General features: G+C 35.5%; 1 protein-coding gene across 1 annotated transcript in view; it reads right to left on the bottom strand.

Annotated features, from left to right (window-relative positions):
• Positions 1–23,558, bottom strand: part of LOC306878788 (semaphorin-5B-like) — a 52,231-nt gene extending 28,673 nt beyond the window's left edge. The window contains exons 1-2 of the mRNA XM_079431315.1: positions 23,465–23,558; positions 8,818–8,891 (exon numbers count right to left, since the gene is read on the bottom strand). The gene's annotated coding sequence lies outside the window, so the exon portion shown is untranslated. The remainder of the gene's footprint in view (positions 1–8,817; positions 8,892–23,464) is intronic.
• Between the last annotated feature and the right edge of the window lie 1,554 nt (positions 23,559–25,112).

The raw sequence follows: 25,112 nt of genomic DNA, 5'->3' as shown, positions 1-25,112 counted from the left end.
CCTGTCATGGAAATCAATGGGTCTCTGTAATGACCTCCCTTAAGCTTCAAACGGCTCACCCAGTTCATTTTCCATTAGGTGTTTGACAGCGCATGAGGCTCAGGTAAACCCAACGTCTAAACACACATCTGAGATCTTACATAAGCTCAGTATATATACATACACACAGCTTTACTTCAATACAAACCTCCCAGTTAGTCCTCGAGTAAACACAAACACATGCTCAATCACACTTAAACATATACTTCCTGACACGCGTCATCATAGAGAAACCACTGCAGCATCTGTCTTGGTTTTACGCAAACACAAACACACCAAACACCGGCCACTCTGTAGAGAGGTGGTCTGATGTCCTGCATCTGTAACTAGGCCCTCCTTTTCACATTTTTGTACTGATTCACTTAAACTTGATACCATATGATAGTATCAAATGGAAATACTCATATACTTTAATAACAAAGTCCCTTTAAAACAAGTCAGTCCACTCAGATTATAAATAACAGCTTATGCCCCTATCAAAATAACTATTGGCCTTTTGGCATTTCAATAATCGCCATACTGAATGTTACAATATTAATTTTTCAACAAGTGATACGTGCAAATAATTGTCAGGAATTTAAATAAAATATACATTTTAAATGAAGTTGCCTTGGAAACTACCTGAAATAAGTGTAAGTACTACAATTACTAAAACTGAAAAAAAGTCAATACAAACTTAAAAAGAAAATAATAAAAATGATAAAAGCACAAAAAAAGTACAAATAAAAGCTTATTCAAAATATTTTTAAAAATTATCATAGCAAATAAATTATATTAAAATAACACTGAGCTGAAAGCATAATTTAATTTTTTTTTTATTTAAAAATTCAAACAGCTTTTATTCAAAACTATTATTTTATTAAAAAGAAAATAAATGATACCCTGTCCAAACAACATATTAATACCTACATATTCAAAATAAAAACAAATTGGGAACATTTTGAGCTGGAAGTTTCATTTTAGCAGAAACTAATATCAATATATCAAAAACATTTACATTTGATTTTTCATGGTATTTAATAAGCTGATGTGTGAGGGTTAAAACACTTTTTCATATACAGTGAGGAAACAATTATTTGATCCCCTGCTGATTTTTTACGTTGGCCCTCTGACAAAGAAATGATCTGTCTATAATTTTAATGGTAGGTTTATTTGAACAGTGAGAGACAGAATAACAACACAAAAATCCAGAAAAACGCATTTAAAAAACGTTATAAATTGATTTGCATTTTAATGAGTGAAATAAAATCAGCAGGGGATCAAATATTTTTTTCCCACTGTACCAGTTTAATATACAGAAATACCTATAAGTTGATTTAACCCCAAAACAATATAAACTTCCCATCCTAAATGACAACACTGGCTAAACCAATGTCATGACTTGGGGGCGGGGCTATCAGTGTGTCTCACCAATAGCAGACAGGGGGAGTGTTTACAAAAATGAAAACTGTACTTAATGACACTACCATTGGAGCCGAAATTGCACTCTTCAGCTTCATATATTTATATTATACTCTCAAAATCCAGTTAATAAGGAAAAAGTCACAGCAAGGGGAGGGAGATGTGTAGAATTGTATGAATGGTGCGTATTTGAATTCTTTGGAAAAGCATCGCGTTTTCAGTGGAATTCTCTGGCAGCGGGCTCCGCATGCGTACTGTTGCTCTTATTCTTGGCTCCGGGAGCGTGACGCTGTGCGGCAGACACTTCATCGCCGACCATGTCTAATGCACCTCAATAGCAAAAGACCCTCAATCCCCCAAATCCCCTTAATACCCTCAGCACTCCCACATTCAGTCTATTCATGCCCACCTTCTCAGACTCATCAGAGGCCATAGAGATGGAGGGATGACGGAGAGAGAGATGGAGAACCATGAAAGCCAATGATGGCAGTGTCAAATGCACCGGAGGGGAGGCCAGGATCAGACAATGAGCAGACTAGGTGGGCCACTGACGGCCCGTCTGGGATGATTCCTTTTGGGTTAATAGAGGAGATATGAAAGAACAGGATGAATAAATAAGGTCAAAGATGGCTGACAGGCACAAATGCACACAATCACACACAGATATCCTCGAGGTCAGTACAGGTTAATAACGAGCTGACAGCTCTTCTAACTAGATTAGAATGAGTGAGTGAACAATTCAATGAGTGAACAATTCAAACAATGTGTGCTACAGTTACTCAAGATTTCCAAGGATGTTTATGGGTAATTCACAAGGCAACTTCAGTTATTCAGACTCCTCTCAAATGCTTATGTGTTGATGCCTGGTTTAGAGGCAGTTTGTTTTTTGCACTTGCAAAGTAAATCCACCAAAATAATCGGTGATTTATGAGAGCATGAGATTATCATCTAAGGCCTTTATGTGGAGTTATATAATAGAGACTTTCCAAAGTGTAAATATATCCCAGTCATAACATAATGCTTGATTATGAGATTATCAGAATTAAACAGTCTGCCCTTTTGCTGTAACAATAATTAAAAAAAAATCCTAAATGTGGATTCACTTCTGCTTAGGGTTCTGTCTGTCTGATAAGATTTTTTTTTAAAGAAATTAATACTTTTATTCAGCAAGGATGTATTAAAATTGGTATTAAACTCAAAAGTGACAGTAAAGACATTTAAAACTCTTCCAAAAGATTTTCTGGTGAACTTTTCATCTATTTCATCTTTTCATCTACCTTTCACTATTCATCAGAAAAATCTTTTTTCAGCACTACTGTTTCACATTTTTTTATGTTTACTGTTTAAACTGTTTTAATAATAATGTTTCTTAAGCAGCAAATCAGTATATTAGAATGATTTCTGAATCATGTGACACTGAAGACTGGAGTAATGATGCTGAAAATTCAGCTTTGTGTCCCAGAAATAAATAACAGTATAATATATATATAAATAGAAAACTGTTGTTTTAAATAGTAATAATATTTCACAATATTATTTATTTTTACTGTATTTTTGGTGGTCAATAAAAGTCGATAAAACATTAAAAATCTTACTGACCCTAATGGTAAATACCACAGCTAAAAGGAACTTCACATATAGCTTTCTATTACATTATTTTCAGCTGTCCAAAAAAATGTATTGAACAATTTAAAATCTCTTTCTTTACATTTACTGAAAAAGACAGTATCCGATTCAGATACTGTCTCATATAATAAAACGTATCATCTCCCATGCAGGCTTTCCACCTCAATTTCTCTCCTCTCACTTCTGTTCTCCTACATGCAGGTTCTGCACCAAAATATCTCTTTAATACCTGGTGAGAGACCAAAATGACTAAACCACTTTCTCTCTCACACCAAAGCTATAAAGCACTAAGAGAAGCCCTGCGCTGTGTCTGTGTAAAGGTTGTGACTCCGAGGGCAGGAGGTGTTTGGTGTCCAGCAGCTCTCCGCTGTCGTCTCATCAGTCCAGTCTAATCCAGACAGAGAGATTTGAAGGCCTTTATGTGGCGTTACAAACTGCACTGGAGTTCCTGCCCTGGACGCCCATGGTTTACTCTAAAGCAGTTTCACAAGACAAAGTGAGCCCAAAATGACAGCTAAGGTGTTTGTGTGTGTTTAAAAGACTAAATTACTGTCGATAAAACTTAAAATCTACTGACAGCATGTTGTTAATTACCATAGAAAATAATCTTGATTTCTCTCAATTTGTGTAAAGGAACGAAAACTGAACAAAAAATGTAAAATACAGATTGTTTCTAAAGTATAGCAACAAGACTAACTGTTTGTGCAACCAAAAATGGAAATGGAAAATACTTGTTTTCACATTTCTGTTTTGAAACCCTGCCTTGCCCCAGACTTCCTCTGTAAGTGATGTAAAGTATACACAACATTCGTTTCTACAAACTTAGGGACGAGTTGCAAATGTTGCGGTAATCAAAAGCAGACCACAGATGCTGTCGATAGAAGTTGTATTCAAACCGGAACATTCCTTCAACACTCTTAGATTATGCAATGTATAAACAACTGAATTCCTTGGATATTAAGTTTCACGTGTAACAAGGTCAATGAGTGAGAGAGAGCAAATATGAAGGGCGTTGAAGGAAAATTCTGCCAGAAGTCAGATCTTGATCACAGCTTTCCTCAAGCACATTACTGAAAGACAACCAACCCGTGACTGACCAGTGTAAGCAGTCTGGAATAAACAGAAGAATTAATGCTAATCCACTGTAGATGCTCTCACCGCTTTACAACCGCTGCAGCATCAGCACGCTGAGACAGGGCCTTTATGGACTCTATACATCTTCAATTGCCCTCCATCAGGGAAAGAGCGAGAGGGAGGGAAGTCATAAAGAAAGACAAGAGAAGTGATAATGAGCAGCTGGGATTGCAGGAAGCATTTCAAGATGAACTCAGGAAAGTCCAGACAGCTGGAGCCATCCAGATGTTATAGAAGAACCTTGAGCAAGAAAGTCTAGTTGTTAAGTTAAAGTCCATATGAAATCAAATGGAGCCTGTTTAATATGCATTCCTGCACTGCGAGTGATTCATTAGTACACATTATTTCAAAGAAAAAATATTTATCTTCATAATCCTTCATTAATTATAATAACTTCTGCCCCTACTTTAGGTAACTTTAATTTAAAGTCAAAATTGAACTCATTTGAACTGTAAGAAAAAACAAATCTGATACTGCTGGCAATTTTGTTTAACTGGTAAATTTACAGGCATCTCCTTGAACCCTAAAACACAACACAATGCAATGCATACTTCATTCTTTCAATGCATACACACATTTTTTTTTACTTTTCTTCAAGAGACTTTCTAATGCACATTTCGAGTCTTATTGTGAGTAATAAATCAAATAATCTTTTTTGGTTTCATACTCTTTCATTAAAAAGAATCACTAAAATCTTAAGCTACCAGACAACATGAAGCAAGAGACAAATAGCTGTTTAGGAATTGTTGTAGCAAATATCACGAGATATGAGCACAGTTACAGCAAATAATATTGGGGAGAAAACGTCTCTGTATTATATATCATCTGAAGAGCCTCAAAACGTGCTTTTTTAAAAGCATTGCAAGACCCTGTTGTAAATCGTAATGTAAATCGTCAAATGTGACCCTGGACCACAAAACCAGTCTTAAGATGCTGGGGAATTTTTGTAGCAATAGCCAAAAATAAGGGTCAAAATTATCGATTTTTATTTTATGCTAAAATTCATTAGGATATTAAGTATAAGATATTTTTTACATGAAGATAATTTCTTACCGTAAACATATCAAAACATTAATTTTGATTAGTAATATGCATTGCTAAGGACTTCATTTGGACAAATTTAAATGTGATTTTCTCAATATTTTGATTTTTTTGCACCCTCAGATTTCAGATTTTCAAATAGTTGTATCTCGGCCAAATATTGTCCGATCTTAACAAACCATACATCAATGGAAAGCTTATTTATTCAGGGTCACATATTTCATTTGCAGAATGCATGCATTTGAATTAGCCTAACATTGGCCAACAATGAACATTACTTTTACAGCATTTTTCTACCAATAAATGTTGTATATGTTAACATTAGTCAATTAATAAATATGAAGTGATAAATGTATAAATTATATTTATAAACCATAAAGAATCATATATAAATTATCATTAACCAAGAATAATACATGCAGTAAAAATAAAATTACTACAAACTACTAAAGTGTGTGTGTGTGTGTGTGTGTATATATATATATATATATATATATATATATATATATATATATATATACACACACACACACACACACATACTTATATATATATATATATATATATATATATACACACACACACACACACATACTATACATAAACATCAGGATTTTTTTTTTAAGATTTAAAAGATTTATTAATGTTTTTGAATTAGGTCTCTTATCACTATAAGGCTGCTTTCATTTGTTTAAAAATACAGGAAAAACAAATACTTATTTAGGATTGTTTTTGCAAATTGCATGAGGTGCGTGCACAAATACAACCAATAATATTGTGGGAGTAAATATGTGTATGATTTATCATCTGAAGAGCCTCAAAACCGGCTGTTTTAAAATGACTGTAAGACCATGTTGTTTGTTGGCATGTTGTTTTTCTAATCGATGCATCTACAGCCTCATTCATGAAATGCAAGCACAATTTTCTGCATGCATCATCTGTAAAACCATCCTCACATAAATTGCCACATTCCTTTCAGCGCAACAATTTCCAAAGAATGCTTTACGAGCGATTTACAGAGAAATTCGTTCTGTGTGCATTTCATGAATGAAGTCCGTAGTCTGTGATTACTCATGTAAAGCATCGTCAACATGACAGAAAACAAGAAATTGCTTTCAAATGTGCACAGGATGAAGACCTTCTGTCTTGTAGATGCACTCAACTTGATCATTTGCAGAGTGCATGTAATTCAAGCTAATTCTCACAGCTAGACTCACTGACAAAAATACCAGATAGAAGAACAGTGAACGTTTTTGCCCAATATAAGCCTGGCCAGCCTCAATCCCCAACATTCCTTTAAATGCTGAAAGGGGTCACACAACCGAAACCTTTATCCCCTAAAAGAAACCCCGAATTAACTGTATTCCCATTCACGCAGCTGGAGGTCCATGCACTACCCTAGTTAGGGCACTAAGACGGGCCAGTAACCTCTGCCGCCAACCTGAGCGTCCTGAGATAGATGTACAGTGAGTTCCACGGATATTTGTTGTATCTCTGAAAGTCTTTGCCTTTTCAGATGCATCCTTGTTTGCTATTTTTTCCCCTAAACCTTCCACTCCTTCACTGTCTCTGCGTGAAAGCCTTCTCTGTGCGACCGGCCAACTATCTGTCAAAGCAGAGGCTCTTTAGCACGTGAATGAAGTCTGTTGAGCTTTACGGGCGCTCTGAGCGAGCACGTGGTCATCCGCCAAAGCTGAGCACTTTCACTCAGCCCTGACCACGGACCCGACATGCAGAATCTTAAACAGCACGGCAACAAGACCAGCCTTTTATTGTGTCCATCCTCACGCCATTCACGTTTCACTCATTCTCTCATTCTCCCTTTCTCTGTCCATCTCTCTTTCTCTTTGTGTCACTGACAACATCAGGTTTGTGACAGAAGCATCTGTCTTAGCAGAGTATTAATAATTTAATATATTCAAGCAGATATAAAAGAGAAAAGAGTGTTTAAATTAAAGTTATGAGCTTGATACGAAACACACAGCTGTAAATTTGCATATATGTTTATGAACCGTTGCACATCGACGGCTGGCACTGAATAAAGGACCACATGCACTTACGTAGACTCAAAGTTGCAGATCCATGAATTTTCATTATCGTGGTTGTTTAGGTTTTCTGTTTGCAATTAATTCTGTTATGAAATACAGACTTTTCAAAACCAAAAATAAGTTTCTTTCAGACTTTCTTTTTCTGTACATTAATTCATGTTAGTTAATGCAATAGTGGGTTTTATCCATCAATGAACATTACTTTTACAGCATTTAATGAGCATGGTTAATTTCTACATATACTAACAGTTACATTTTTAACAATACATGCCATATAGTTTAACATTAAAATAATTAATAAACAATACAAAATCATTTATAAATTATCATTAACCAAAAAAATTAATAAATGCTGAAAAATTAATACTTTTTTTATGAGTTTAAATTCATGTAAAGAAACATATGGAAAAAAGTAATACTGTGAAATATTATTACAATTATATTATTACAATTTAAAATAAAAGCTTTCTATTTAAATATATAGTAAAATGTAATTTATTCCTGTGATGTAAAGCTGAATTTTCAGCATGATTACTCCAGTCTTCAGTGTCACATGATCCTTCAGAAATCATTCTAATATGCTGATTTGCTGCTCAAGAAACATTTTTGATTATTAATGCTGTGGCTGCTTCATATTTTTGTGGAAACTGTGATACATTTTATTTTTCAAGATTCTTTGATAAATGGAAAGTTGAAAATAATAGCATTTATTTGAAATAAAAATCTTTTGTATCATTATAACTGTCATTTTTGATCTATGTAATTTAATTCTTTCAAAAACAATACTGACCCCAAACCTTTATATATATTAGGTCTTCGCGATCCACATTCTACAGTACACACTAGATTCAAATGCTATTTTAAGAGTTAAGAGAACTCTTTAAGAGTTGAGAGAGAAACGGAATAAAGATAGAACAGAACAACAAAATGAACTGTCATGACAACAAAGACTAATTTCTCAAGTTGTGTGAAATATAAAGAATAAACAGCCAGAAATGACAAGATTAACTCCAATGACAAAAAAAAAAAAAAAACAGGTTAAGTGAACTGAAACTGAACTGAACTGAGAAAAAGACAGACACAAAAACAATCAAAATGCTGCAACACTTTGGACAATATGGCTAAATTCTTGCATAGTAGCTCCGTCTATTCAGACAAACACAGACACACTTGAAGTGGTCAGTCACACACACACACACACAGAGAGGCCAGCGCCACAGGCTGAGAGAACAAAGAAAATTGGACACACAATGGGGGAGGTCTGGAGATGACGGCCAAACTGCTTATCAGCATACCTCAACAAAAACACGGAGAGAGGGAGGGGACGGAGAGAGAGAGGGAAGATGGGATGGAGCGTGAAGAGAGAGGACGAAATTGGAAAAGATACGGGATGGACACGAGGGGAGGGAAGACATGTGGGCAAAATTGCTCTCAGGACAAAAAGAAGGAAAGCACAGTGCAACAAGATGAAAAGACTCACAGGAAGTGGATAGTTTTGTCCACGGATGGACAGAAAGAGTGTACTCACCAGGAGGAAGGTGTCAGCAAGGGCTCATTCCAGAGGAGCGCATCCGATAGACTTCAGATCTGTTTAATGCAATCCTTACAGACAGAGAGGGAGAGAGAGAAATAATTTTAGTCAGCCTCTCGCGGACGGACTGCGTCCTGAGGAAAGGGGGAGATGAAGGGGCTTCAGTAATGTGTGCAGTGGAGCATTCAGCCCTGTGAAAAACAAACTGTTAACTTTCTCAATGAAGGGAGGTTGCTGGGGGCACGACGACGGTGCACGAGAACGTATGTGTGTGTGTGTGTGTGTGGCATGTGTGACGAGCTCATGCAGGGAACGAAAGGGTTAAAATTCCTCTAATTGTTCCCAAACTGAGGCTGGTGCACCTCAGATGCGTACAGCAGCTCCAGTATTTCAACACTGATGCTATGCCTAAAATAAGGACACAAGTATCATCTGTGCTGTAACACTGCTGTATCTTTTCTCTTCTCTATGCTTTTTCTTTATAAATCCACTAAAATCACCAAAAACATTAAGCAAAAAAGCGAAGTAACCACAGATGGCATTCATAGATCAAAAAGATTCACTCACATTTCACATGTGTCATTTTTGTCTTAATTAACATGAATTCTAATTAATATTGCAATATATACCGTTCAAAAGTTTGGGGTCAGATTTTTTTTACGACTTTGAAAAAGTCGCTTCTGCTCACCAAGGCTGCTTTTATTTGATTAAGAATACAGTAAAAACAGTAAAATTCGGAAATATTATTACAATTTAAAATAGCTGTTTTCTGTTCGATTATATGTTAAAATGTAATTTATTCCTGTGACGCAAACCTGAATTTGTATTTCCTTTGAAAAGAAGAATGCAATGCACTCCAGTGAACATTTATGACATAAACTGATTTAATAGTTAATCTGCATTATATCACTTTACTGAAATTGACAGTTTGAAATGGTTAAAAAAAATTACGGCAATGCCATTTTTGCTACTGGCAAAAGTTTAAACGAGTGAAACAGGTTTAACAACACAGTCAAATAACCCGTCAGTCATTACAATATTCACAATCCCGCATTATGGCCAGCAAAATCACTTTGAATATTTTGTGAATATATATAATTGGCCAGCCTTAATATGTCAATCTTAAATAGGTACCGTGACTATAAAACATGGCTGTCAAGCCTGTTCAATGAGTTGTACTGTTGGGAAATTTAGTGTTGATTGAGTCAATAAAACACTAAAAATATTCCTTAACATGACCTGAAACCTCAAAACAATATAACCAATTGGACATCCTTCACATTTCCGTTAATGTCAAATTACAGATGCATCTACCCTGACTAAGCTCCACTGATTTATCACTTAAAACTTGACAATATGTCTATGAAACGTTCTTCTTAATAAGTATACTTTTTTCTTTAAAATAAATGCCATTTGGGTTGATATTTTGTTATTTTTCAGGCATTTTTAAGTGTCCAAATACTTCTTGGGGCCACTGTATATTCAACATGAGACCTTTGCTTACTCATTAGCTGAGAACAGCACTTTGAGAAGCAGGGATCTAGTTTCTGTGGCAACAGCACCCCTCCCCCCACGACATCCCATAATACAGCTGTAATTTTCCTTTCAATCAATTCAAATTTGACATTTCACAGTGAGAATAGGTGAAAAGAGATTAAGAAACATGTTTAGTCCCCTCTGTCATTATTCCGGTTCCCTCCATCTCCAGGCCCCCGTCGCACACAAAAACACAATACGCAACGGGGCGGTTGATTTCAAGTTCAACTTTTGTACGACTTTCTCTTGATATCAATCAATTCCCTCACTCATTCATCCATTCATTTGTGGCTTCAACTGAGTCGCTTAATTCAGCAGTCTGAAATTAGTTATTCATTCATTTATTCTCTGAGGTGACTGAGGGAATAAATGCAAGAGTTGTGCTAGATTCACAACTTAACAAGGTTTGCTAAGAGTCAAAAGATCTCTCGACTACACCAGGGAAAATGTGGTCAGTTTAGTTGAGATAAAAGCTTAAAAATACATGGTACTATACAACCAAAACAAAGACGGCTTGATAGTGATACATTAATCGTGTAACACTATAATTATTGTCCAATCTTGCTTTGTAAACACAGATAATGGGCATGCTCAAACTTCTTTGTCAGCAAGACCAATTTTTTACCAGCTTAACCAGCATGAACCTTCTGCTTTACTGACTTAACCAGTGAGTCGACTAGCTTGAACAGAAAGACCATGATTTTTGCTGTTGGACAGCATGGCATTGCTTGTCCACAGCCATCATCAGCACTAAACCAGTACTAACTTAACTCTAAACCACAATAAACCAAGTCAAGATTAGCACTAACCAGCATAAACAATCCACCAAACTTGCAAAATCACATTGGCCGACCAACTAAACCAGTAAAAGCCTTTACTGATTTAACTGTAATATTCTGACTATGCTCTTTTGCTGTGGGACAGCACGGTTTTGCTTGTCCTCCGGCTTGACCAGCACTAACCATCGAAAACGAGCAACAAACCAGTACTACTTAACGCTAAATCACAATTACCCAGCTCGAGATTGGCACTAACTAACCAGCATAAACCAACCACCAAACTTCTAAACCAGCAAAATCATATTAACTGACCAGTTTAACCAGCAAGAACCTTTTGCTTTATGTATTTAACCAGAAATTCAACCAGCTTGACTAGCACTAACCAGCCGCAACTAGCACCAAACCACTACTACTTAACTCTGATCCAGAATGAACCAGTTAGAGATTAGCACTAACCAGCATAAACCAGCCACCAAGCCCCAAAATCTCATTAGCTGACCAGCTTACCCAGCAAGAACCCTCTCTTTTACTGATTTAACCCGAAAATCAACAAGCTTGACCAGCACTAACTAGCCATAACTAACAGTCTAACACCAAACTAGTATTACTTAACCCTTAACCAGAATGAATCAGCCACCAAGCACCAAAATCACAATATCTGGCCAACTAGTAAAAAACCCCTGACCAGCACTAACTAGCCATAACAAGCACCAAACTAGTTCTACTCTGGCATAGGATGAACCAGCTCCAGATTAGCTCTAACCAGCATAAACCAGTCACCAAACTTCCAAACCAGAAAAAATCACATTAACTGGCCAGCTAAACCAGCGAGAACCATTTGCTTTACTGATTTAACCAGGAAGTCAACCAGATTGATGAAGAAGACCACACTGTAAAAAAAAAAAAAAAAAAAGTTGAGCCAACTTAAAATTTTAAGGCAACCAGCTTCAGCAGATTTTTGAGTTCTCTCAACTTATTTTAGTAGGAGATTCTCAACTTTTTGTTGTATAAACTTAAAACAACAAGTTGAGAAACTCAAAAATCTGCTGAAGCTGGTTGCCTTAAAATTTTAAGTTGGCTCAACTTTCTTTTTTTTTTACAGTGATACTGTTTTACTTTGAACAGCATGGCTTTGCTCATCCTCCAGCTTGACCAGCACTAACCAGTAGTACCACTAACAATAGTTTACCAACAAGAACCTGTAGCTTTTTTGCTATCAGCGAAGCATCTTAGCCAACCATGATGGTTTAACAGTTTCATGTTTTGCCGGTGAACAACATGGCTAGGCTGGTTAGGACCAGTTAGACAAGCATCAGGCCAGTTCTAACCAGCACTAAACCAGCCTGAACTAGTGCCAAAACAATACTAACCAGCATCAACCATTTCCAAACCAAAACTAAGCAGCATGAATCAGCCCGGACCTGCATGGAAATTCACGTTTCATATGAAAGAAAATATGAAACAAACAAAAACACATGAATAGAATAGAATAGAATAGACAGCCTGAGTTTGCATTGGAAACAACTATTTAATCAGAAAGGAGAGGAATACTACAAAAACAAAAGAAAGTTGTAAAACAAAAGATTTGTACAGTATGTTAGCGTTCAGCGTCGAGGTAGTCTGGTGTTAATTAGTCTTGGCTCCGCCTCTCACGGGTGTGTTCCCTCTCGAGGGGTTCACTATGAACATGTCATGTCTGAACAGATGCCAGTACCATAAGTCATGCTGGAGCACTGGATGAAGAAACACAAAACAGATTTAGCCAACATGATCTCACTGTGAAATACATGACTTATGCTGTAATCATCTCAATTCAGCACACATTTTTAGACACTTTATTCGTTCCCACTCGCCATTTCTCTCACTGATTTGACTTAATTCTTCACAATCATTCTTTATAAACACAAGCAGTATGCTGGATATGTGCCATATTCTTCTCTGCAGGCACTGAATGTGGGTGTTTGTGAAAGAAAGCCGGATTGAAATAGATGGGGAAACGAGGTAAAACTTTTGAAAAGCTAACTCAAACTAAATTAAAAATAAAAAGATTATTTCTGTCAAATATAAAGGCTCAGTGTTTGAGCACGCAGTATTTCAGGGACAAGAGTACAGAGGTCTTTTGGTATGTATTTTGGGTTATTTGAACTCATTTTATGCGCACCTCACAGTGCTGTCGGTTCATTTCTGAGCTTCTGTGGTCAGTCTGATGGCTGCGATCACAAGATGTCCACAAGACAGCATAGCAGTTAATTTAGTCCATCTTCTTTTTGAGGAACAAAAAAAAAAGTGTGGAAATCACTGGCATAAACTATAGAAATATAGATACGTTTCTCACTAAATTTGATAAATCCAACAAAAAATGATCTTGACAAGACCAAAATACAGATTTTGTAGTGCATTCATTTTATAGCTCCATAATCACACTGTATGTCTCTTTTTATTTCCCCTAAAGAAAAACATCACAAATTAAGATGATACGTAAAGAAAACATAACTGTGAATTCCCTTAAGTCTCCTGAGCTGTGAAACTGCTGAGCAATAAAATCGTCCTCTGGAGAACGAGCAGAACAAAAACAGAAGGTGAGAGTGAATGATTTAGAGATTTCCTCAAGCCTCAGGTGGGATTCAGTCAGGTTTGAGCGCTCTGCCAGAGAGGAAAAACTCTCCTGAGACTCAGAGATGTTCATACAGTAACTACACAGCCTACGGTTCCTCAGAGACGGAGAGAAAGAGACAGAGGAGAGAGGAAAAAGATAAGAGAAATGAACAAGAATTCCCCCACTGGAGAAAAAGTAGCAAGTGATCTCATCACAAAAGTATTGATAAAGCAAATTAAATTCAACAGAAAGAAAGAGAAAAAGGCAGAGAGAGGACTAGGAAAAATAACATAATTAACTTAAAAAGCATAATTTAATTATGTATATTCTCCACTCGGCTGTAGCTCTTCCATCCCATTTGCACTTCCAGACATTGACATTTTTAATACTTTCAAAATAAAATCAAAATTTTAATCCAATCCAAATTGACATTCAACCAACAGATGAATCATTTAAAATTGTTATACAAATTTCTCAATTTTAATCTATTCTCTTCTATAGTAGAATGCTTAATAAATCACAATAAGCTTTATGTTTTGTTAATTTTGATATTAAACTTGATACTTCTGATATGAAATTCTGGCAATTTTATTATGAAATTAAATTTTTTATTGACATCAATAAAAAACAGCTTGTAAACAATATGTCATGTAACATTACATTACATTACATTAGAAATTCATCACATCGAATCATGAAATTTGTGCCAGCACCCAGCTTTAATCATTAGCTGTAGCTCTGCACCAATGTTCCTGCATGACTTAGAGCAACTAAGTGACAGAATGAAATGTCAGTCCTGAATCCAGATGGCTGATGGGAGACAAGAGCACATGGCCCAGCCTGACCTGTCGGACACAACAACCACGACAGCAATTACCCGCACGCATAGATCATATCCCACATCTCAGGAGGAAGTCAACGGCCCCTTCAAGGGTCCGTCTGAGCACAGGAGACTAATAGCTCTGCTGTTCTGACATTTTCTTAACCTTTAAAGCCATCAGCGAGAGCGCCATTCATCTTCCTTTGCAACGCTCCAAAAACAGACAAAACAGTGGGACGCCCCAGCAGAAAGAGTTATGTTAAACCAATTTCAGTAGGATTGAGACAAATGTGGACTGGGAAGGTGAACGTGCGGTGAAGAGAAAGCTCAAGAGCGTCGGGTGTGCAGAGACTATTCATTCAAAGGCTAATAGGGACCGTCCCCCTCCTGGACAAAGCAGGGTTAAGTGCCTCAATCAAGAGCACTGTGATGACTGGAGATCTCAGAAACTCTACAGTTCATGGGTCACACGACCTGGGATCGAACTTACGACTTTTGGGACCGGCTATCTGGATGTCATGAATGCAGCGCTGTTTTTCCTCCCCTGTGAAAACAGATGCAGAGTTTTCCTGTGAAATCACACACTAAACTTACTGTGCACATAGGAAACTTTACGTCACATCTGGAAGGGGAAAAAATGGCCTCGTCCACAACTATTGACAGGTCACTGCCTGGAAGTATGATTCACGTCTTATTTAAAAAAAAACAGTTCACCCAAAGTGAAAATCTCATGTCATTCAAAGTCCATATGACTTTCATTGAATCCTAAAGGAGATGCTCTGAATAACATCCATGCAACAAAAGCACACCGTGATCTGTCAAGCTCCACAAAGAACACCAGAAGTATCACAGAAGCGGTCTGTATGACTTGAGCCCTATATTTCGTGCCTTCTGAAATAGATTTATATATAAAACAGACTGAACTGTACATATTACATGGACAAGATACGCAAGATTTGACATCAATGACGTCAAACTGCAAACTTCTGTCAGGGTTATTAGACTAAAACTAAACCCATTAAAAAACGTGTTATTTAAAATAAATTTGACATTAACTGAAATTTCTCATAACTAAAATTAAACCCATTAAAAATGTGTTATTTAAAATAAAATAAACGTTAACTGAAATTTCTCATTGATATACTAAAATAACTGAAACTAAAACTGAAATAAAAATTAATTAAAATATATAATATAAATAATAAATATTAGTTATAATATAATATTATATTAATATAAAATTATATATATATATAAAATGTATAATATATATTATATATGTAAATAAAATAAAAAATTGTAAAAATAATGACAATAAAATTATTAAAACTAACCTAACTTAAATTTTAAAATATACATATTATGAAAATGTTTTTAAAACTAAAACAACTTCAGAATATTACTAAAAACTACATTAGTATTTCTGAAGCTAAAATAATATTCCCTTTTCTGTTCCACATAAAAGTAAATATTATGAGGCCATATATACAGTATGTTAATTGCTTAAGAAATCCTTTGCTAGAATCATTTAGACTTATTTTGCATTGCTAGAAAACATGCCATAACTCATCTGTGTGGCTTCTTCACTCATCACACCACAACGTCAAACAACTTGTGAATTAACTTGGGAACACTGACGTCAAAAGTGTGAATCTCGACCGCAGAGTTGTACGTTTCACTGCAATTCACACTCTGACAGCAGTCGATGATTTCCGTAAGTTAAACCTATAGCTCTACAACACACGCAAATATAATGCCAGGGTGTTTGCGCAGGTTGCCAGAAGGTGTTTTGAATGCTTATTAGCATATTTCTAGGTGGCTGCTCATGTGTTTATGATTATGATAATGAATTAAAATATGATAACAAACGAGTTTGCATGATCAAGCAGCATAATGGACTGGTTTTTGTGTGGCTTAAATAACTGGAAGGGAATGACACCGGAAGCAACACATAACATTCAGGTTAATAATGGCCACACCGCACTATTCCTAATACAACCATACTTTCAAAATGTTTATAGTCATCTTTTATAGTTACCGTTCTTGGTGTGAATGGGTCATAAGTTGGATGATTTGAAGTGTCCATCCATTCAGGATGAGTTAAGTTTTAAATTTAGGGGTTTGTTCAAACTCGCCCATAAATAATTAGCCATAATACTCTAAAATAAAAATATTATAAACAGAAAAGAATTATATCTTCTCATTTATATCTATCAAGATACTATTACTGATTTTATTAATATCTTGAATTTTATTTTTATATTTCCTTTTTTCATTTTAGCTAAAGTTTGTCATTTTTATTAGTTTTAGTAAAAAAAAAAAAGTTATATACATACATATATATATATATATATATATATATATATATATATACACACACACTACCGATCAAAAGTTTGGGATCAGTAAGATTTTTTATATTTTTTAAAGACGTTTCTTATGCTCATCAAGGCTGCAATTATTTCAGCAAAAAAACCAGTAATATTGCAAAATGTTATTATAATATAAAATAATGGTTTCTATTTTAATATACTTTGAAACATAATTTATTCCTCTGATGCAAAGCTGAATTTTCAGCATCATTCAAGTGTAAAGTGTCACACGATCCTTCAGAAATCATTCTAATTGTGCTGATTTATTATTAGAATTATTAATGTTGGCAACAGTTGTGCTGCCAGATTTTTTATTTTTTTGGAAACTGCTGTACTTTTTCAGGATTTTTTGATGAATAAAAAGTTAAAAGAACAGCATTTATTCAAAATATAAATCTTTTCTAACAATATACATTTTTACTATCACTTCTTATCAACTTAACACACTGAATAAAAGTGAACGATAGTATATATTGTTAAAAAATATTTCTATTTTAAATAAATGTTCTTCTTTTTAACTTTTTAATTCATCAAAGAATCCTGAAAAAAAGTATCACAGGTTCCAAAAAAATATTAAGCAGGACAACAGTTTCAACACTGATAATATATCAGTATATTATTATGATTTCTGAAGGATCATGTGAGTAATGATGCTGAAAATTCAGCTTTGCATGACAGAAATAAATTAGATTTTAATGTATATTAAAATAGAAAAATGTTATTTTACATCGTAATAATATTAATTTGTTTTCTTTTTAAAAGTTCTTTAAAAAATATTGAAAATCTTACTGATCCCAAATTTTTGACCGGTAGTGTATGTACACACACACACTATATATATATATATATATATTTTTTTTTTTTTTTTTTTTTTTTAGTTCTTTAGATTTTATTTCATTTAACACTTATTTTAAGTAACCAAAATGTAACTTTAAAGTTAACAATAACAACTCTTTACAGCTTTAAAAACAAATGTTTACAAAATACTTTATGGAAAACATATATAATTTATATTAAAGAGTCACATACATTCATATGAAAAGTGCAAGCAGCAAGCTGGTACCCCCAGGTATAGTATGCTTATTAAGTTTCCATTAGTAGAGGTTTGTCAAGCAGTAGTGTTAAATCCTCTGCGCTAACCAGACGGATGAACAGATAGGAAAAAAGATAGCTATCGTGTCTTATAAAAACACATTTCTCTTAAAAAGACTTGCTTGTTTGATTAACCCAGTCTGGAGGTGCACAGACCCTCCAGGGGTGAGAGACCCCACTTAAAACACAACACACCCCACTGCAGCCAGAAGCATCAATGACTCTCTTGTGCCTGACAGAGCACGTCACTGTGCGGCCGGGCCTTGGGAACAGCAATATTTGCTTTAATATTTAAAACATTGAGCTTGACCCATTTCACACAAGCTTGGCAGTGTTGTCCTCCAGCCCCTCGGGTCTCGCTGCACAGCTTCTGTGCTGTACTACAATCAGCTTCCACAAGCGGCCCCTGACGCGGCTCCTCCAGCCCAATTCATCCATTCACCATCCCAACATGATGCAGCCGATCTGGAAAACCCGCAGTTCCTCATCACAAGTGTGGGTCTCCACCCAGTTTTTCCCTCATCTATCTTTTCTCCGCTTCCTGACCACAAGCGACACAGGCTGAAGTGGAGAACAGTGGCGCTAGTATAGGCTGATGTGTTTTCGGTCTAACCTGAGGTTTAGCGCTCCACTAGTGGTTTAGATTACTGTAAAAGAGTGCTGAGGTTTAAGATGAGGTTTCTGGTTGGAAGGAAGACAGGCAGGTGAGGAGGAAACACAAGCAAGAAAAGGCAGATTATACACCATCTATTCATTCAACATTACTATTTTCCATATTTAATAATGATAAAGTCATTAAAAACGTGTGACTAGGCACTGATAAAGTAAAATTAAAAATTTAAATAGATAGATAGATAGATAGATAGATAGATAGATAGATAGATAGATAGATAGATAGATAGATAGATAGATAGATAGATAGATAGATAGATAGATAGATAGATAGATAGATAGATAGATGCATGGATAATCAAGTAAACTTCAGTTGCTTCAGTCCAGTAAGTGTTCATCTTGAAATATTACTAACAGTACAAAAGTTATGTTTATTTTATGAAGGTTTACATCCCACACTAATGCACTCATTTATCCTTTCCTCATTTTAGAGCTCGACAGCCACTAAGTCTTGCTTTTTAAATCAAATCTTCACATTTCGCCTTGTTCTAGGCAGACATTTTCAGTTGTTTTAAGCATAAATCTCACTAAATGTTGGAATTACTGCAATTATTTCCATTGTAATCAACAAAAATGACCATTTCTATGAGGAGCAGGGTCTAATTTGGTTCTATTTTCACTGACTGAATTAACATGACCTCAAAGCAGCAGCGAACTTGACCTTTACTGTGGCAGCTTCACTTAGACCCAATCATGCACTTAACATTAATTATAAAAAATACCTGCTAGAATGTTACACACACGCACAGACACAAATAAATGTTCAATGCAGACATAATTCTATTCAAACTCACAAATATGGTCCAATTCATCCAATTTTATTTTTGTAAACAATTTGATATGTGGCACAATTTATATGTCTACAAAACTGATTTCAAGCATAAGCTTTTAAGTAAAAATGTCATGTCATAATATCATGTGAAAAACAATTTCAGTCAGGTTTGTCCAAATAAGTGCACTCCAGCTGTTTCTTTTCGTATACTCAAATTTCTTGATAATTGCACACCTGAACAATTTAATAAATAATACGTTCTGATTCCCCTGAGCACATCTTTTATTCTATTTTGAGTCCATGCATAATCCCTACATTGTTCTAAATGAATATTTACCAGAGCATTCATCCATAATTCTCCATATGCATATGTAGCATATTAATTACCTTGGTATGTTTTAATGCATAGTAAAACAATTTTGAAAAATGATCATGTCCACAACAAAAATTATATTGTCTTGTGCCAACAAAGGCAAAAATAACATAATAACAAAATAACATAAAAGACTTATTCCTATATTCTGACTTCTTCAGTAGCCTTTCTATAGCTCCGTGTGAAAAAAAGACAGAAATTTAAGCTGATTCTACATTGTGCTTTTGTCATATTTAAAGCTTGACAGCCCCAAAAGTCCAATTTTACCAAACATATTACCAGGAAAATATCACCAACTATGTTTCTGATGAAGCAGCTTCCCCAGACATTTTTCATTCATGCCTAAAGAACTTTACATTTATCAGATGTATGACTGTAGGACACATGAATGATGCTGAAACTTCATGCTACAAGAGAAACATTACAAATATCCCGAACCCAACCCTTTGAACTGTAGTGTATAATGTTAACATAAATATATAAGAGCAAACATCAACTTCAAGGAAAGACTCCACGTTTTTCCTCAAGTCTTGTGTCTTGAGCACCCAGCTCAGGGCATTTCTGACAGGTTTCTCGTGAAATAAGGATGTCTAGGCCAGCTAACGGACCAGCAGCTATTGAATGATGATTTAAATCAAGACACTGAGTTCGAACGGCTCTCTGAAAGAACCTTGAGGTTACAAACACTGTCAGAGAGCAAGTTTTCCACCGTGTCCTTGTCTAACTCTGCAAGGTTTGCGTTTCTCAAATTGCACTCTGTCTCCACTCTAGTGACTTACCGATGCTAGATATGAGAGAAACAGAGAGCGAGGGCTGACAGAATGGGGTTGAAGGGTCATGTCGAGGCGACTAATTGAGCTGACAGAGGGAAGTCTCTACTTTGGTATCACATTTCAATGGTGACCTGTCAGAATCGCTGAGACTCTACTAGGGCCATAGAGTCACTTTCTGACAGCACCACATCGTTTTGAGTAAACTTTTAAATTTAATGGTTCTTATAGACCAAAACTTAGTTTCATGAGTTGTTCTGTTAAAGGAATAGTTTAACCAAAAAGGAAAACTTGCTGAAAATGTCCTCACACTCGAAGTTTGTTTCTTCATCGGAACAGATTTGGAGAAATGTAGCATTACATCACTTGCTCAGCAATGGCTCCTCTGCAGTGAATGGGTGCCGTCAGAATGAGAGCTGATAAAAACATCACAATAATCCACGCAAGTTTAAAATAACATTTTAATCATCACTTCAAACAGTTACAAGTCCTCGATCAATAATATTGCTTTCTCCAGTGAAAAAGTATTTATCTGAATCAGGAGCGAAATATGCAGATAAAGCAGCATTTACAAGCAAAAACTATATTAATATAACAAAAATGCGGGTGGATTTAGATGTGAAAGGACAAGAGGGGATGGACTTTTTCACTGGAGAACGCAGTATTATAGATTAGCCTATGGACTCATATTTTGGCCAAATGTGACAGTTTAAAGTTAAAAAGTCTTAATGATGGATTTGTTTCTCATAAACTTGCATCTTTTCTCTTCACAAGATGTAAATTGATGGAGTCGTGTGGATTACTTTTGGATTATTATGATGTTTTATCACCCATACACTGCAGAGGATCTATTGGTGAGTAAATGATGTGATGCTAAATTTCTCTAAATCTGATGAAGTAAATATGAGTTGAGTTAATTTTTTGGGTGAATTATTGCTTAGTAATATAGCAACCACCTAAAATTTCAAAAGAAGTGCACTAGCAACCGTATTACGATTACAATACTAATTTTACTACCTATTTTATTTCCATTATGTAACATATTTTCCAGTGAAACAGAATGTTTAATTAAAAATTTTATGGATTTGAATATTTGCACAAAAAGACCATGTAAATGTGAGGGTTAATATGCATGTAAAATATAATATTTAATGTAAACATACCTTTAAATGCATTAGTTTATAATTAATAAATGTAACTTTAAACATCTATAAGGATATTTTTAAGCGGGTGGATTTAGGTTTGTTGTCATCGTTCGACAGCATGACTATTGGGTCAGTTCTGTTCATTCACCCCTACATTAAATATTAATGATTTTGTTCTTGCCGCAGCAATAATTCATGTAACAGACTTTTAAAATGCACCTTTAAATGTTTGATAACTGCTGAAACGGTGCTCGTGGCCATTGGGGAATATATGGTAACTGGGGTATTTCTTTATCCAGTAACCCCTGTACTAACCCAGATTACAGCCGATTAGTGCCAATGAGACAGAGACATATTCATTTTAAACCACGACTGCGGATTAGCATATGAAAAGCATCGTCTGTAAGTTTGACATACACTTTAAGAGATCATGTGCTTTGTTCATCAGAAAGAGAGAAATCGCAAATCTGTTTATGGCTTCAGTTGTTTCTTCAACACAGAGATTAAATGAGAAAAGGGAGATGTCCTGGTGTCTGAGAAAAACACCCCGGTAACATCAGACGTGTCTCCATTAGCTTTTCAGAAGAGATCTTAACAATGTCTCAAACTATGCCCAAATTCACCAAGACACCAAAGTCTGCAAAGTCATCGATCTCAATATGACAATCCCAATTATAATTTATAGCTGTATATTCTTACCGTATATCAACAATGATCTCATTTGTGTCTTTTTTTGCTTCATGAGACCTGATTTGATCACGAGACCATTATAATTGAGAACTGACTTAATAAACATATGCATTATGCAAAACAGACAATAAATACTGAATGGGCATATACAAACTGTGTAATAAACTCTTGAAAGCCTGTAATGCTAACTAAAATCTACTTGCTTGCTATTTTAAAAAAATGATTCAAATATGTCCAGCCATAAATTCCTGATTTAATAGTAAACACAAAAAGAAAGCAAAATATGCTCCTCAAGTCAAGCATTCTGATGGAATGCACTTTAACATATAATTTCACAAAGTGCTGAAGAGAGCCAGGAGAGAAATCACGTGCAGAGGTAATTATGACAAGGCCAGAGGTTATGCTGTTATTAATGAAAATATGAGGGTGGTCTGTCCAGATGCATGAGAAAATGCAGTTTCATATAGCAGTTTTTCTAAGTGCTGAACCTCTGCATTACCAAAACTCCTGTCTTAAACTTGCTCATGCCGGCAGGATGAAAATGTCTGTTCCTGACAAGACATACTGATAAGACTACAGTGTCCATCCACTGCATGAAAAAACCCATCCTAAAACAACCTACATACTTCAAAAGCTGAATCATTAAGAATTCTGATGTACAATATATATGCATGATACAATGTCCATTATGCATAAACAAAACAAAGGCAGACTGTTTGTAAATCATTAACAGGTAATATTAATCATCCAGAATTATAATAACTGTAAACTCGCTATCGCCCTCTACTGGCCTGCGCTTACATTACTGTTTACACCACAACAGCTACATTTCCAATCAGTGTCATTAATTGTAAAGTGAATAAAACAGACATGGCCAATGGAAACCAATTTTTCAAAACTACGCAAAAATATTAAACATCATACTGAAAAATCTCCAGAAACAACTTTCTGTAAAACTCACTTTAATACCTTAACTCGCAGTAAACATGGTCATACTTTGTAAGGAAACCCGTAAGAATGACCTTACCTCTCCAGTCAGATGGATCCAGTAGTAATGTCAGTGTAAGAGCTGTTCAGAAGTCTCTGCTGAGGTCTGTGAAGGCATCTGAGCTCTCGCCGACAGCAGCGCCTCACACCGGGTCCTGCTGCTACCGCTCGGCTCATGAATATTAATTAGGGCGTGCTTGCCATTGCGCCGTAACGCGCCTATGATGAAGCTTCGCTTATGAATATTAATGATCTTATGCTGACGTTGCTTCGTAGCCTTCCTATGGTTCATTAACATAGTAAAAAACAAATATAACTAATATATTAGCCCCTGGGAGAGGAAAATGGTCGCACTAAACCAACACGGATCTTTACAAACCGATAAATTATTCTGCAGAACTCAAAGAAAATAAACTCTCTTAAAAAACACTTTTCTAATTCTGACTATACTATATTTATTAGCTAATAGGCCTATTTATTTTTACTTTAATTTGAATTCTTGATATATTTTTTCATAATTGTCTCAAATGCCTGCTCTTCACTAATACTTTTGTCTCCTTATTAGAAAAGTAACACTAATCAAAGTGTCCAAAGTGGAAGAAATATTCATAATTTTATCCTTAAATGTTCATGTCTGTATTTGACAAGCAATCATTTGATACTAAATAAAACATATTTTACCATTTAACAATGAAAAATGCTTTGACAAGGAATGAGCAGGTTCAAAGGCTGCGAGATCATGTGAGGTTGGATAACGTGGTATTTGGCAAAGGAACTGAGGCAGGTATTGGGGTTCAAACGCTATTATGGGGAATTTGCCAACTGGAAAGCCATCAAGGCCCTTTTACCATCTAATCAGATGTTTTTAAAGGATTACTTGCACAAAAATGCTGTGTGATATTCTCACAGGCAATAAGTACTGCTGAGGGAAGGTATTGTACTCTCATGTCCTAAACCTGCCAATCAACAGAGAAATGTCATTGATCTGAAAAATTATACATTTCAATAACACTGCAATATGACTGACAGACACCGTCCTGAGATCTGAGAAAATGGAAATTAGAAATGAGCAACTGTCCATCACAATAAGTACAGGCACTTATGTCAGTTTGAATGAGAAGTATTAGTACGCTAGTGGACTTTACCGATTGAGCTGTCAGTCATAGCCTATTATATACTGCCACAGGTGTAAAGAAACTCACCATTCATTTCTGCTATAAATCTTTGAATGTTGAAGTTTACTGAAACGCCTGGAAATCACATGAAATGAACTCAGTGGAGTCCTAAACTCCCTCTGAGCCGTCAGTATTAAAAACAGATCTCTGTAAGAACAGTCAATCAATGGACGATCGACAGCCAGAGCTTGTCTTTATATTAACTACAGTTCATCACAGATCTGAAGCTGCTTTGAAGCTCGTCTTTGATATCTGATTGATCAACTGTTGGTTTTGTGAGCATGTATATAACTCAGCTGTGTGTGAGTATGTGTGTGTGTTTGTTTTTATATACCGGTGGGGACTTAAACCTGAATACACACAGACTCATGGGGACTTGTGTCACGATGGGGACCTAAATTGAGGTCCCCACGGGTAAGCAAGCTTTTAAATCACACAGAATGAAGTTTTTTGAAAATCTAAAAATGCAAACAGTCTCCTGTAAAGGCTAAGTGTGTAGGGTAGGTGTAGGGC

Source organism: Barbus barbus, assembly GCF_936440315.1.
Source record: "Barbus barbus genome assembly, chromosome: 13".
Taxonomy (NCBI): domain Eukaryota; kingdom Metazoa; phylum Chordata; class Actinopteri; order Cypriniformes; family Cyprinidae; genus Barbus; species Barbus barbus.
This window is presented reverse-complemented; position numbering and strand designations above follow the sequence as displayed.